General features: G+C 45.7%; 1 pseudogene across 1 annotated transcript in view; it reads right to left on the bottom strand.

Annotated features, from left to right (window-relative positions):
• Nucleotides 1–1,401: 1,401 nt before the first annotated feature.
• The window catches only part of LOC147622724 (signal peptide peptidase-like 2), a 60,908-nt pseudogene continuing 49,684 nt past the window's right edge, over nt 1,402–12,625 (bottom strand). Inside the window, exons 7-15 of the transcript XR_015269492.1 lie at nt 3,343–3,377; nt 3,103–3,259; nt 2,935–2,988; nt 2,751–2,843; nt 2,534–2,673; nt 2,370–2,440; nt 2,104–2,187; nt 1,845–1,999; nt 1,402–1,755 (exon numbers count right to left, since the gene is read on the bottom strand). The product of XR_015269492.1 is annotated as a signal peptide peptidase-like 2 (transcript). The remainder of the gene's footprint in view (nt 1,756–1,844; nt 2,000–2,103; nt 2,188–2,369; nt 2,441–2,533; nt 2,674–2,750; nt 2,844–2,934; nt 2,989–3,102; nt 3,260–3,342; nt 3,378–12,625) is intronic.

Below are 12,625 nucleotides of genomic sequence, written 5' to 3'. Positions count from 1 at the left end.
GAGTGGAAGGAAGAATAAACCCTATGCTACAATTCTAAATAAGTTCATGCCAACAACTTAACTTAGCCTTGCCAAATCAAGTGTCGAGTCTCCGACGATGTATGCTTCTAGATGTTCTATTGATGTGTTTTAGCATGCAACTCCCCGATGTAACTATACGCTAGCTTGTCCACCGCATCCTCTCTGTTATCACACCAAAATGTTCCATAGCTATGGAGATGAAAAAAGAACTCTCTTTGCCAAGATGGAAGGAAGAGAATGGCATTCACAGTGGTTCTCTCACAAAAGGGAGATGGAGAAGAAGTTAATGAAAGAGATAAGCCTACAAGCAATCCTATTCAATCAAGCAAACCATCTAGCATGCAATAATCCAATCGAAAACATACAAGCAAAAATAGAGAAGAAAGAGCTCACTAGTATTCTATTCCAAGGGAATGAATGTCTATTGCTTAATGTCAAAATTAACTTACATATGAATGACTAGCTTTCACACTAGGCCCAATAAAACTTAAAAATAGTCCTTTGGCAATAGTTCATGAAATTTATCACGTCACCATTTGGATTAAACTCAAAGTAAGGCCACTTTATAAAGTCCAACGTCATCTTACAAGCATTGGACTCATGTTACATTCAAGTAAGATGGCAAAACGCCTCGTGATAGGTCGGGCAAGTGAAACCATGTTAGCCTGAGAAGAGCAACACGGTATGAGCCATGTTGAAGGCGGAAGTGGATGGAGTAGAAAGAGTGTTGTTTTCTTGGAGAAGGGGGTCAAAGATGTCAGTCAGGAGGCTCTTTCCTCCAAGGAGAGGACACCTACGTGAGGTCCTTTTCCAACCCTCATGATCAAGGTCCTTTCCAAACCGTCATGGTTATGGGTCGTGGGAAGGAAGATCTCAGCCACTAAATCAGGACACTTTATTTCAAGGAATCAAAATCTCCTTCACTTAGTTGTCAACATCTATTTAAATTATGCAGCTTGCTGCTGTGGAATAACATGATTTGTCTGGTTGTCAACATCTATACTGATGGGGGATAAATCCATTGGCCTGGCGGTCAACATCTTTGTAGAATGTTCTACTCCCCATGACCATGACGGTTGGGAAAGGCCATTGGCCTTTCCCTAGGAAAATGGGTCATTGGCTAGCGCCAGCTCCTCATTTTCCTCTAGGAAAAGGCCTCCCCATGGCCTTTCGCTACACTGTCAAGGATGGGGGGTTCAAAGGCTCCAATCGTGTGGCTCAGCAGAAACAATTCTGGATGAGATAAAGACAGACGCTAAGTTGAGCACATTCAGACTACTCAAACCACCCCCCCCCCCCCCCCCCCACAAACACACACACACACACAAAACACAACAAAAAAAACGTCCTTGACAATAAGCAAGCACATGTTGAGCAGGATGATGATGATGGCCATTGACAACCTTGGCAAAGGTGGCATGGGATTATATAACATGCTTCCAAGAGGAGGTATGAACAGCAGATGAAGCATTATTATGCTTATAGCGTGTATGATCTAAACCAGAAAGTTGCCACTCCAGAATTTCAACTGCAGGACTTACGAACAAACAACTACATGTTTCAACGTAGCACTCTTGTAAATGTGTGAGTTGGTAATCACCCACTTCTTGGCAAGTCTCACACAAATTTTATTTCATTCAGTAACAGCCTTAAATTAGTGTATAAATTGACTTGGAAGAACCAGGATCACAAAAAAACATGATTGCCCTGGCAGAAGTTTGACCTTCTGAGTACCTACAAAAGGATCAAAAGACCATGGAAGACGTATCAGAATCACGCACTCCAACTTCAAACACGATCCTTCACATGCCACATGCACGAACCTGCCTTCCAAATTGATTGCATGCCTTGAACTGACAAATGATAGAAGCTCAGATAGAGTTCAGAGGATCCTTCATTTGAATAACCTCCCTGTATTTTTCTGACGTCCACATGTCTTTAAGCTCGCCACGGTACCATCCTAAAAGAATGACAACACCTGCAATCCAATTCGAAACAGGAAAAACCATGTCAAAAGCCTAAAGTAGGCCAAACCATAACACAACTCCCAGAAATGAGTAATGACAGGAAAACAACACATACCAAGAGTGCATGGAACCAAATACAATAGAGCTGGCTGGCCATGTCCATCCATTAGAACCAAACTAATATCTGTTAACAAAAGACCTGCCTCCCAAAGAAGGGAGAGCAATGATTGGAATCTACAAGCAAAGCAGGTGTACACCCTTCCTTAAACTTTCCCCTCCCCCTCAAAGAAAGAAGAAAAAAAAATGCACCCACATATGAGCAATTCTGGCAATGAGTTTAGCATCATTGAGACAAAGACACAAGGTAAACACCATATTTACCAATGCCATAGCCTACAAAGGAGTATAAAAAGTATCCTCCCACCAAGCTTTTCTTCAACATGTAGTCATACCTGCAAAAAAATTATGAGCTTCAAATGTAAAAACAAACTCTTGACAACCACCCAACACATTAATACCACACCTAGGGAAACCCTATAGCTCACCTCAAACAATACGAAATGAGCAGCCCAGGCAAAATGATGTCCCCAAACCCAATCATGCTCTCACCACCCCATGGATCAGAAAGACGCGGGATTTTCAAAAGCATGGGGATGCCTTCTCCGCTCTTATCACCTCTAGCAACCTGTTGAAGAAAACACACTCCAGTTCTCACAGGATTGAGACGGAATGAGCTGAAAACGGATCGTCATTAGAACTTACCACAACCATGACACTTTCATGGAAGATGAGGGGTGATATAAAGACCCAGAAAATGTCGTAAAAGAACGCACAACTCAGTAGCACTGTTGCCACCTGATTGCACCCAATGAAAGCATTAAGTTTGAGAAATCCAACGCAAACAAGAACCATTACCATTAAATTTAGCCTCTCGATGAAGAATCACCTTAATTTCTGGCAACCGAATCATCTGAAGAACTGTTATCATGAATGCTATACCCTGCCACGAACCACGAACATAAAAGATCATGTGACCTCTAAAATCATTTATAACAACATGCCTTGCATTTTTTAATCACAGGATGGACCAGTAAAGATCATGTTGAACACTTACAAAGACATCCTGAATAGTCCATGCGTAAAACTCCTGTCGGTGCAGAGCCCACCACAGGGCCATGGCTATGCAGAAAGGAGACACCACAAGGGTGAAGAATGGTATATCTCCAAGACAAGGGATTGCAACATATCTTTGACCTAATCTTTTGAAGCACCTGCATGCAAGCCGCAATAACATCTTGGACTATATCTAAAAACACCAAATCGATGACAACTTGACCTGTAAGAGCTATCCTACCTTGTTAGCAAGGCAACCACACAATGTTGCAGACCCTGCGCATAAGGAGGATCACATGTTAACAGCTAGCCACAAAATCCTAAACTATTAAGTTGACAATCTGAACATCTTAAATTAATTGAAGGCAACCTCTTATAACACTCCAAGATTTATTTTAAAAACTGAACTGAAAGTAAGGGATACTCATTCTAGAAGAATACAAGAGCTTGCCTGACCTGTTTGCCTAATGCTTTGTATTGCCTCTGGATTATGTGATGTTGGTTGTAGAATATGTAGGAGAAGTGAGCTAAAACTTTAAGATTAAAGACACAAGATGTGTGCAAAGCATCAAGTTAAATATTAATAGTGATTAATGTGGGAATAAACAAGTGCTAGGTGGTTGTGAAAACTAGTACTTTATTTAGGCTTTAAATAAAACGGTTCCAATCTGCGTGAACAACCGCTAGTGTGTATGAGTTCTTTTGTGTGCGAACAACCTCTTAGAAGGATATTATGTAAAGTAGTCATGTGTGGCAAAGTGACACCTATTAGGGACACTTGGCATCATATTTGGCATATGGCATATGGCATATGGCATGTGGCATATGGCATATGGCGGCAGCATATGCTTCACCTTTGTAAAGGGGGTCTCTCCTATTAGAGGGTCCTATGTGCCAACTCCACCTCGAGTAAAGGCAGCCTCAACATCCCATGATGCTCTTTACATTGAGTTCCCATTCTAATCTTCTTCTCCAAGTTTGGCATCTATTATGAAATTATGCTTTCGACTACTCTTGTATTTCCCTTAATCCCTTTGCTCTCGTGTTAATAATCTTGTTGGTCAACGTCTGTTTCTCTTACTCTCCATTAGCTGTGTGCTTGCACTCTCACCCTAAGACACCTTGCCAACAGTTGTTATCAAAGCCATACAAATTAACGCTGAAATCTGACCAGCTGCTGCTCCACGCTCAGAGCCAGGCACCGCCAATCTAGAGCCCAGTTCCACCAACCAGAGCCCGCCGCCCATAGTCACATGGAACATGGAATAGAAGCGGTGGGGACGAGGCCTGATTCGGAACAGGGAACAGGGACGTTTGGACTCAGAACCAGAACGGAAACAACACGTCATCGAGAGAGAGAGAGAGAGAGAGAGAGAGAGAGAGAGAGAGGCTAAACTCTAAAGAGTAGAGTGAGAGAGAATGCAAGATAGAAAATGTGGACATTCTGTAACTTCATAGCTATAGGAATGAGAGGTTATGACATTCCGTTCCATTCCACACTCCCCACATACATCCATTCCAGGAACGCATTCCATCTGTTCCTGGAACGTGAGTTCTGTGACCATCCGCCTCACACGTTCCATGACATCCCCATGCTCTCCACATGTGCTAGGTGGCGTTCCACATTCCAATCCTTCTGGAACGACGTTCCATGTGACTATGCCGTCACCACCCAGCCGTGCCACCTTGACAGGCGGCATTAGTGCGCACCGCTGGCGGTCAGCCCGCCTCCACCACTAGCACGGGCAGCGATACTGCTACACCACCCACCTCAGATGCCGCCTCCGCCAAGCCTCGTGGCTCTGAGTCCAGAGCAGCAGAGCCACCACCACTTCCGCCTGAGCTCCAGCCATGCCTAGCTCTGAGACCACTTCGGCCCACAGCTCTCTAGGACACCAAGCTCCGCCAGAGTGGTTGCCCAGGGGCTTCTTGCTGTACCTTTGTGCTTTTGAGGGAAAGAAAGAAGAAGTGGATCAACTGACACCAGCATCTTGTTCACAGAGGTACATACATTATGGGGCTTTCTTTCTCACACCTTTTTTTGACAAATTCAAAGCTTCTATGCTGCATATTTGGGGATTCTTGTTCCTAAGGGGAAGATATATGAAGTGGCAACATCCATAGGCACTCTTGTACTTGTGCATATCATCTAGGCACTCATGTTCCTATGCAACACGAAGTCATGTTAACTCATTCAAGTATACACCATAAATTTGGCACATGTAAGGCTTTCGAGGCTTTCTTTGCTTTCCAAAAGGCTGCTTCCAAAGCACCAGTTCTTAAACTCGCATCATGGGATGACCCTTTTGAGGTAATGACCGATGCCAATAATCTCGCCATAGGCGCAGTTTTGCAACAAGAAGGCAGACCAGTGTTACAGCAGAAAGTTGAATGATGCTGAAAAAAAATTATTATGTCTATGACAAAGAGTTGCTAGGGGTTATCACAGCCTTGAAGCAGTGGAAACCTTTTCTTTATTATGGAAGGGAATTTACTATGAAGTCAAACCACCAAACCTTGAAGTGGTTACAAACTATACCAAGTGTCCAATGGAATGATAGACAGCACCGGTGGAGTCAGTTGTTCCAACAATTTGGAGGAATGATTGAGTATGTACCGAGTACGAACAACCCCGCCGCAGACGCTTTGAGTCGCGAAGGTAGTATTCAAACAGTAAAGGAGTCCACTGTGTTGGAGATGCAAGGAAAGGATTTAGACAGTATGAAGACACAGTATATAGATTATCCAGAATTTGGAACTCCTTACAGTATGGCCCTTTATTCAGAACTGGGTCATTACACCATTCACGATGGTTGGCTCTTTTACAAGGGTCGACTATGTGTTCTCAGGGAGAAATGACCGGCACTCCTCCATGATGCCCATGATTCACTTGTTGGTGGTCATCGCGAGATCAACAATACCTTGGTGAAGTTAGAAAGTTCGTTTTATTGGCCGAAGATGCGCAGGGATATGTACAACTATGTTTCGCAATGTTCATATGTCAAAAAGTGAAAGTACCTCATACCAAACAGGCAGGTGCCAAGGTTGCTTCAGCCATTGCCCATTCTGGAGAGTCCGTTTCACGACATTTCGATGGATTTTGTTGGACCCCTTCCCACATCTGCTAGATCTCGGAATACTCAGTGTATGACGATAGTTGACAGATTTAGTAAGTTTGTACGCTTATAAAATGCAAACAGACGACCACAACAGAAGATATAGCCCGGCTTTTTCTCCGACATTGGTGTCCAGTTTGTGGTTTGCCAAGGACCACTACTTCACATCGGGACCCAAAGTTTACATCTCACTTCTGGCGAGCTCTGTTCGACAACTTTGGTACCATATTGCAATTGTCCAGTGCATGCCATCCCCACACCGATGGCCAAACCGAGATTAACAATCAGTCGGCTTTCGATGTGCTTAAAGTATACTGCTTAAAGTACACTGCTATGATTAGTAGTCAAAGTGGGAGCTTCATCTCCTGTTGGTACAAGCGATTCTCAATGACACTCACTCATCTAGTGTTGGCATAACTCCATACGAGGCAGCCTTAGGTCGAAGATTTTCAATCCCTTCTCAGAGGATAATCTCTCCTTCCTTGGAAGCCAACAAGACAACGAAAACTTTTTCAGCCATCATTGAGTCCATCAAAGAGCGTCTTACCAAAGCTCAGGAGGCTTACACCAGACAGGCAAACACATCACGGAGAGAGGTCAATTTCAAAGAAGGTGAATGGGTATATTTAAGGATCATGAAGCAAAGGATCAAGCAAGTGGGCAAGCACTGTCCAAAGTTGTCAAAATCCCCAACGGATCTCCTCGTAGAACGCTCCTGTCGAAACCTGCAAACAAACCAAACAAACAAGAAGGGGGTGCAGGCCTAACTCACCTCCCAACCACGACAACCGTGGGCAAGCCCACAGACTTGGCTGACGTACCGACCAATCTCTACCTCGTGACGTCCCATACCGCCACGAAGCTACCCTCGCAGGCCTTGAGATTGCTGCCGGCCTCGGCTGCGTAAACCAGGTGCAGGTCTGCACACTAGACCCAGGCTCCAGACCATAGAGCTCTCACAAATCTCGCGAGACTCTATATGACTAATGACTAACCTTGGCCACCCTTTTATAGGCTCTTGGCCGGACATCGGACGTCCACACTTGGGCGCCCGCCCGTTCATACTCGGGTGTCCGTCCGTTAGTCTATCCCTAACTCAACTCGCCAATCAGCCTACCTAGCTCCAAGCTTCCCCAAACCTCGAAGCTAGTCTTACGTGCATGTAGCACACGGTAGATACACACTGTGCACATGACATACTCCCCTTCCTCTAAGAGCTCACTCCTGAGCTCACTAAAAAGCCAGGGTAATCTCTCTGAAGAGTAGTCAATGTCTCCCATGTAGCGTCCTCCTCAACACGATCCTTCCACTTGATCTTGTATTCCGTGATAAGCGTATTGCACAATCTTCTTTCACGAAATCCAAGAATCTTTTCAGGTTCGTGTGGACCATTTCGTATTATACAAAGGATTGGTTCAGTTGCATATGAATTGGATTTGCCTTCTCATGTGAAAGTTCATCCTGTATTTCATGTCAGTAGACTTAAGGAAGTACTGGGTGGAACAGACCAGTTAGTTACTCCTCAAGAAATCATAGATGTCGAGGACATGACATTTGTTCCACACGAACCTGAAAAGATTCTTGGATTTCGTGAAAGAAGATTGCGTAGTACACTTATCACGGAATACAAGATCAAGTGGAAGGATCATGTTGAGAAGGACGCTACATGGGAGACATTGACTACTCTTCAGAGAGAAGACCCTGGCTTTTTAGTGAGCTCAGGAGTAAGCTCTTAGAGGAAGGGGAGTATGTCATGTGCACAGTGTGTATCTACTGTGTGCTACACGCACGCAGGACTAGCTTTGAGGTTTGGGGAAGCTTGGAGCTAGGCAGGCTGATTGGCGAGCTAAGTTAGGTTAGGGATAGACTAACGGGCGGACACCCAAGTATGGACGGACAGGCGCCCAAGTGTGGACGCCCGATGTCCAGCCAAGAGCCTGTAAAAGAGTGGCCAAGGTTAGTCATTAGTCATATAGAGTCTCGCGAGATTTGTGAGAGCTCTATGGTCTGGAGCCTGGATCTAGTGCAGACATGCACCTGCTTTACGCAGCCGAGGCCCGCAACATCTCAACGGCCCTCGTTCTTGAGCTTCAAAGCCTTAAGGAGTCGTTTCTTCCTCGCTGGGATCGAACTTGGATTCTTCGAAGGTTAGTCCGAAGACTTTCCTTCTGTCGTGTTAGCCATAGGTGTGGAGAACTTTCTTTTATGCTTGTTCCCCTGCTCGGTAACGGGTTTAGACCTAGAAGAGACCATTGTATCGTCATAGATACGAGCTGAATGAATGGCCTCGTCCAATGTTTTGCATTTGTTATTTTTAACCTATAAACGGTATGAGTCTGGTAAACCAGCTACGAAGAACCCCAAAAGAGTAGTGGGATCCATCTTTGTGGCTTTCATCTGCAAGTCCCTAAACTTCTGGAGGTAGACCTCATAAGTGAGGTGCTGCGAGATCATGGTCAAAGCGGTAAACCGGGCAACATTATCATAATCATCCTCTTTCTTGAGGAATTCCTTCTTGAAGACGTCTTCAAAGTATGCCCAAGTTGTTGGCTTAGGGTTGAGTTCCTTCCACCAAAGCAAAGCTTTGCCTGAGAGGAAACCTGCTGCCAACTGGATCTTTTTTCCATCATCATATGGATGAAACTGAAAATGGACCTGCCCCTTATGTAGCCAAGTGTCCACGATCTCCTTGGTACGTTGTTTTTGCTCGCCCCCGAACGGTTCCGGAGTAATATTGGGACCTAAAGCAGAGGCCAAGGTATCCATACCCGAAAGAGTAGATAGGGTAGTGGTCAAGAGAGATATGGAGTTCTGCAAGGCTTGCATCTGGGCGGCAATTTGTGCCTGACGTTCCGAAGAAGAAGCTTCGAGAGCAACTTTGAACTCTTGGAAATCTGATTTTGACACATAATCGTTAAAAAGATCGACATCGGTATCTTCCGTAGCGGGCATGCCTTCGCGTTCGACAAGGGGCTCCAACTCCGATTCTTGGGTCGACATCTTAAAGAGGACAAGTGGAGAGAAATTTCGATCTTTGCACAATAAAAGTGCGAGGGAACTTGAGAGCTTAAGAGCTTGAAAACTTGAGAGATGTGTGGCAAGAAGCCCACTTAAGGGGTTTATATAACCTTCCCCAAAAGCAACTTGAGCTTTTGCTTTTGTGTTTTTTTTATTTTATATATATATATGTTCTGTTTTCTTTTTAAAAAAACACCTTTAACCTTAGGGATCTTTAAACTCTTTTTTTTTTAAAATTAATCTAAAAAAACCCAAAGTGCCCAAATTGGCGAATGCTTTTCTGGATTTTTTTTCCCCTTGAATTAGAGCCGCCGCCGGGTATGCTGCCGTCGCCTGTGCTGCTGCCGGGTGTCCATGGCCGCTTGCGCCATCCTGCCTGCGTAGGCGTGGCCCCTGCGTAGACCTGGCCACAAGCTGGCTAACTAGGTTGACGTACCGACCAATCTCTACCTCGCGACGTCCCATACCGCTACGAAGCTACCCTCGCGGGCCTTGAGATTGCTGCCGGCCTCGGCTGCGTAAAGCAGGTGCACGTCTGCACTAGATCCAAGCTCCGCTCTCACAAATCTCGCGAGACTCTATATGACTAATGACTAACCTTGGCCACCCTTTTATAGGCTCTTGGCCGGACATCGGGCGTCCACACTTGGGCGCCCGCCTGTCCATACTTGGGTGCCCGCCCGTTAGTCTATCCCTAACTCAGCTTGCCAATCAGCCTACCTAGCTCCAAGCTTCCCCAAACCTCGAAGCTAGTCCTGCGTGCGTGTAGCACACGGTAGATACACACTGTGCACATGACAAAAGTTGTCATTCAGAAGTTTTGGTCTTTTTCCCTGCATCAAGAAGATAAGCTATGTCGCCATGCAACTTAGATTGCTAGACACTTGGACGATGCACAACGTCTTCCATGTCTCTTGGTTAAAGCCTTATATTGGACCTTCATTGCAGAATGTTCGAGAAGAGCAATAGCCAGAACTGGTTGATGAAACAGAGGTGATAAAGCCTGAGCAAATCCTTCTACATCGCTGGAAGCATGGTTTTGGATGACATCTTTGCCAATTTTATGCAAAGTTAAAAGATCGAGGGACCCATGAAGCCGTTTGGCTAGATGAAGAATTCTTCCTCAAGTATCCACAGTTGTTGGCGGACTATCTCGAAGCTATGAACTTGCTGCCAAGCTAAGCAGGAGGGAATGTCACATGCACCAATGCATTGTGGTACACAGTGACAAACTGGCTCATCAACAGTGCAAGAATCATGTCCAGAAGTAGTACCTTTTAGGGTATATTTGTCGTATGCCGTGACCCCTTTGTGAGCCCAGTCCGAGACATGTTAGGCACGAGCTACGTAGGTCAGTCTCCCAGCCTTAGTGTGTCAGGTCAGTCCTCTTAACCCACCGTGGAGAATTCAATGTTCATCATTCAGGAGCATGTAGATGTTAACCATAGCAATAGATGCATTAGAAGCATGTAGTTGAACTTCATGCAGAAGGGGGCCAGCCGCCATCCCTGAGGCCACTGGCCAGCCCCAGGTGGGTTAGCCTTGCAAGGGGTAGCCACCCTTTAAGCTCAGCCGACAGCCTTTCTGGAGGCTAATGAGCAGCCAGCCAGGCCCTTGTGGACTTGGGCCCAGTCGGCCAGGTTTGGCAACCCCCCGACCAGCCCTTCAGGCAGCTGACTGGCATTTTATGCTAGTTGTGAACAGTTGCTACAGCCAATAGGCATTTTATGCTAGTCGTAGCATTTAATACTGACCGACAGGCAGTAGGGGGCAGCCGACTTGCAGCATGTGGAAGCAAAGCCTGTTCAGTCCCAAAATACGCAGGTACATATCAGAGATTATCATCAGAAAACAAGCATGTATGCTTAGGCTCTTGCCTGTGCATACTTAGAACCATACTTGTGCTCTCATTCTAAGGCAAAGAAGCTCAGTCTCTTCAGGAGTGATCAGCACACCTACCCTCAATCTCGGGCGATGTATTTCTCTCGAAGATAGCTTCCAAGTTGCCTAAAGCTTATGCCTAGTTCTGCCTAGCATTTGGTCACTTTGTCCTTGCATTTGGCGGTCACTCAGTCAGTCAGTTTGTCCGCTCAGTCTTGTGGACACAATTTCTCCCCAAAACGCTGCTGAATCTGGGTCTAATAATGAGGTTATCCATGTCCACGGTTGTGCACGTGACATCGTATACCCGGACTAGTAGTCATGCCTTGATTAGTAGCCACACCCACCCTTCATCGCGTGAGGACCAACCTCCACGGCAGGGGCATCATACTTGCATCACAAGGGCATTGTCGCAGTCCTCAAGGGCATTGTTATAAGGGGTGTATAGGTCCAAGCAAGATAAACGCAAGCACTTAAGAAGCATCATGAGGTTAGGCATGCATTAGGTGAATCCTCAGCATTTAGCCCATGGAAGTCAGGTCCTCAAAGGAATACCTCAGTGGCTTCCAGGGTATGTATGCATGCAAGGGGACAACATTGGAACATATGCAGAGTCATGGAGTGGAATTAAAGGCTAAACAGGAGATTCAGTTAACTTGCCAAGGAAGAAGTATGACAAAGTTGGAATCCCAGAGCAGTCAAGGGAAGCAGTCAAGGGATGATGACAATCATTCCAACCACACTTCTTAATGTGAATTGTATTGTTTTTCTACCTCCTTCCCACACAGGACCAAGGACTTCTTTTCCAAGCGCCTCACAGTAGACTTGCAGTCACCAACCACCAGGGTTGACCTAATCAAGCAAGCCTGGACAAGATTTTTTTTTTTTGCGAGAACACACCACATCTTTTCTTTTACCCCTTTGTAGAGTGAGGAGGGGTGGGCCAAAATTGACCCTGCCTCCGGGAGGCAGACCATGAGGCGGAGACCAGTCATGCCAGCGAGCAGGTCAGAGTCAGGCAAGAAACCATGCCTTCATCAAGTGAAGTACACATGGGCAGCACTATGTATCGCAATGGAGTTTGCTGTATGACTGGGTGGTCAAGTCCAACTTGATCCTGATGTAGCCGTTGCCGAGGAACTGGATATTGGAAATGCACCAGGGGAAGATCCATTGCATGGGCTACGCTGTCTAGAAACTGACCAAGGTGCACCCAATCACTGGGAGAAGCTTGTGGTTCCCTTTTGGCCAGCCTGAGAAGCAGACCATGAGGCCGGGACTGGTAAAGCCAAGCAAGAAACCGTGCCTTCATCGAGCAAAGTTACACATAAGCACTGCATATCACAATGTGGTTTGCTGCATGACTTCATCCGCAAGGCTGGTTGAGTCGAGCTTGATCCTGGTGTAGCCGTTGCTGAGGAACTGGATATTAGAAATGCACACCTGCTCACAAATGAGAACAACTTACAGGAAGTCCTGAATCTGGCCTTGTGCCAGTCTGCAAATTTG

Source organism: Cibotium barometz, chromosome 28 (assembly GCF_041138505.1).
Source record: "Cibotium barometz isolate CiBa-2024 chromosome 28, ASM4113850v1, whole genome shotgun sequence".
Lineage (NCBI taxonomy): Eukaryota > Viridiplantae > Streptophyta > Polypodiopsida > Cyatheales > Cibotiaceae > Cibotium > Cibotium barometz.
Note: the sequence above shows the minus strand (reverse complement) of the source record. Positions and strands in the feature narration are given on the sequence as shown.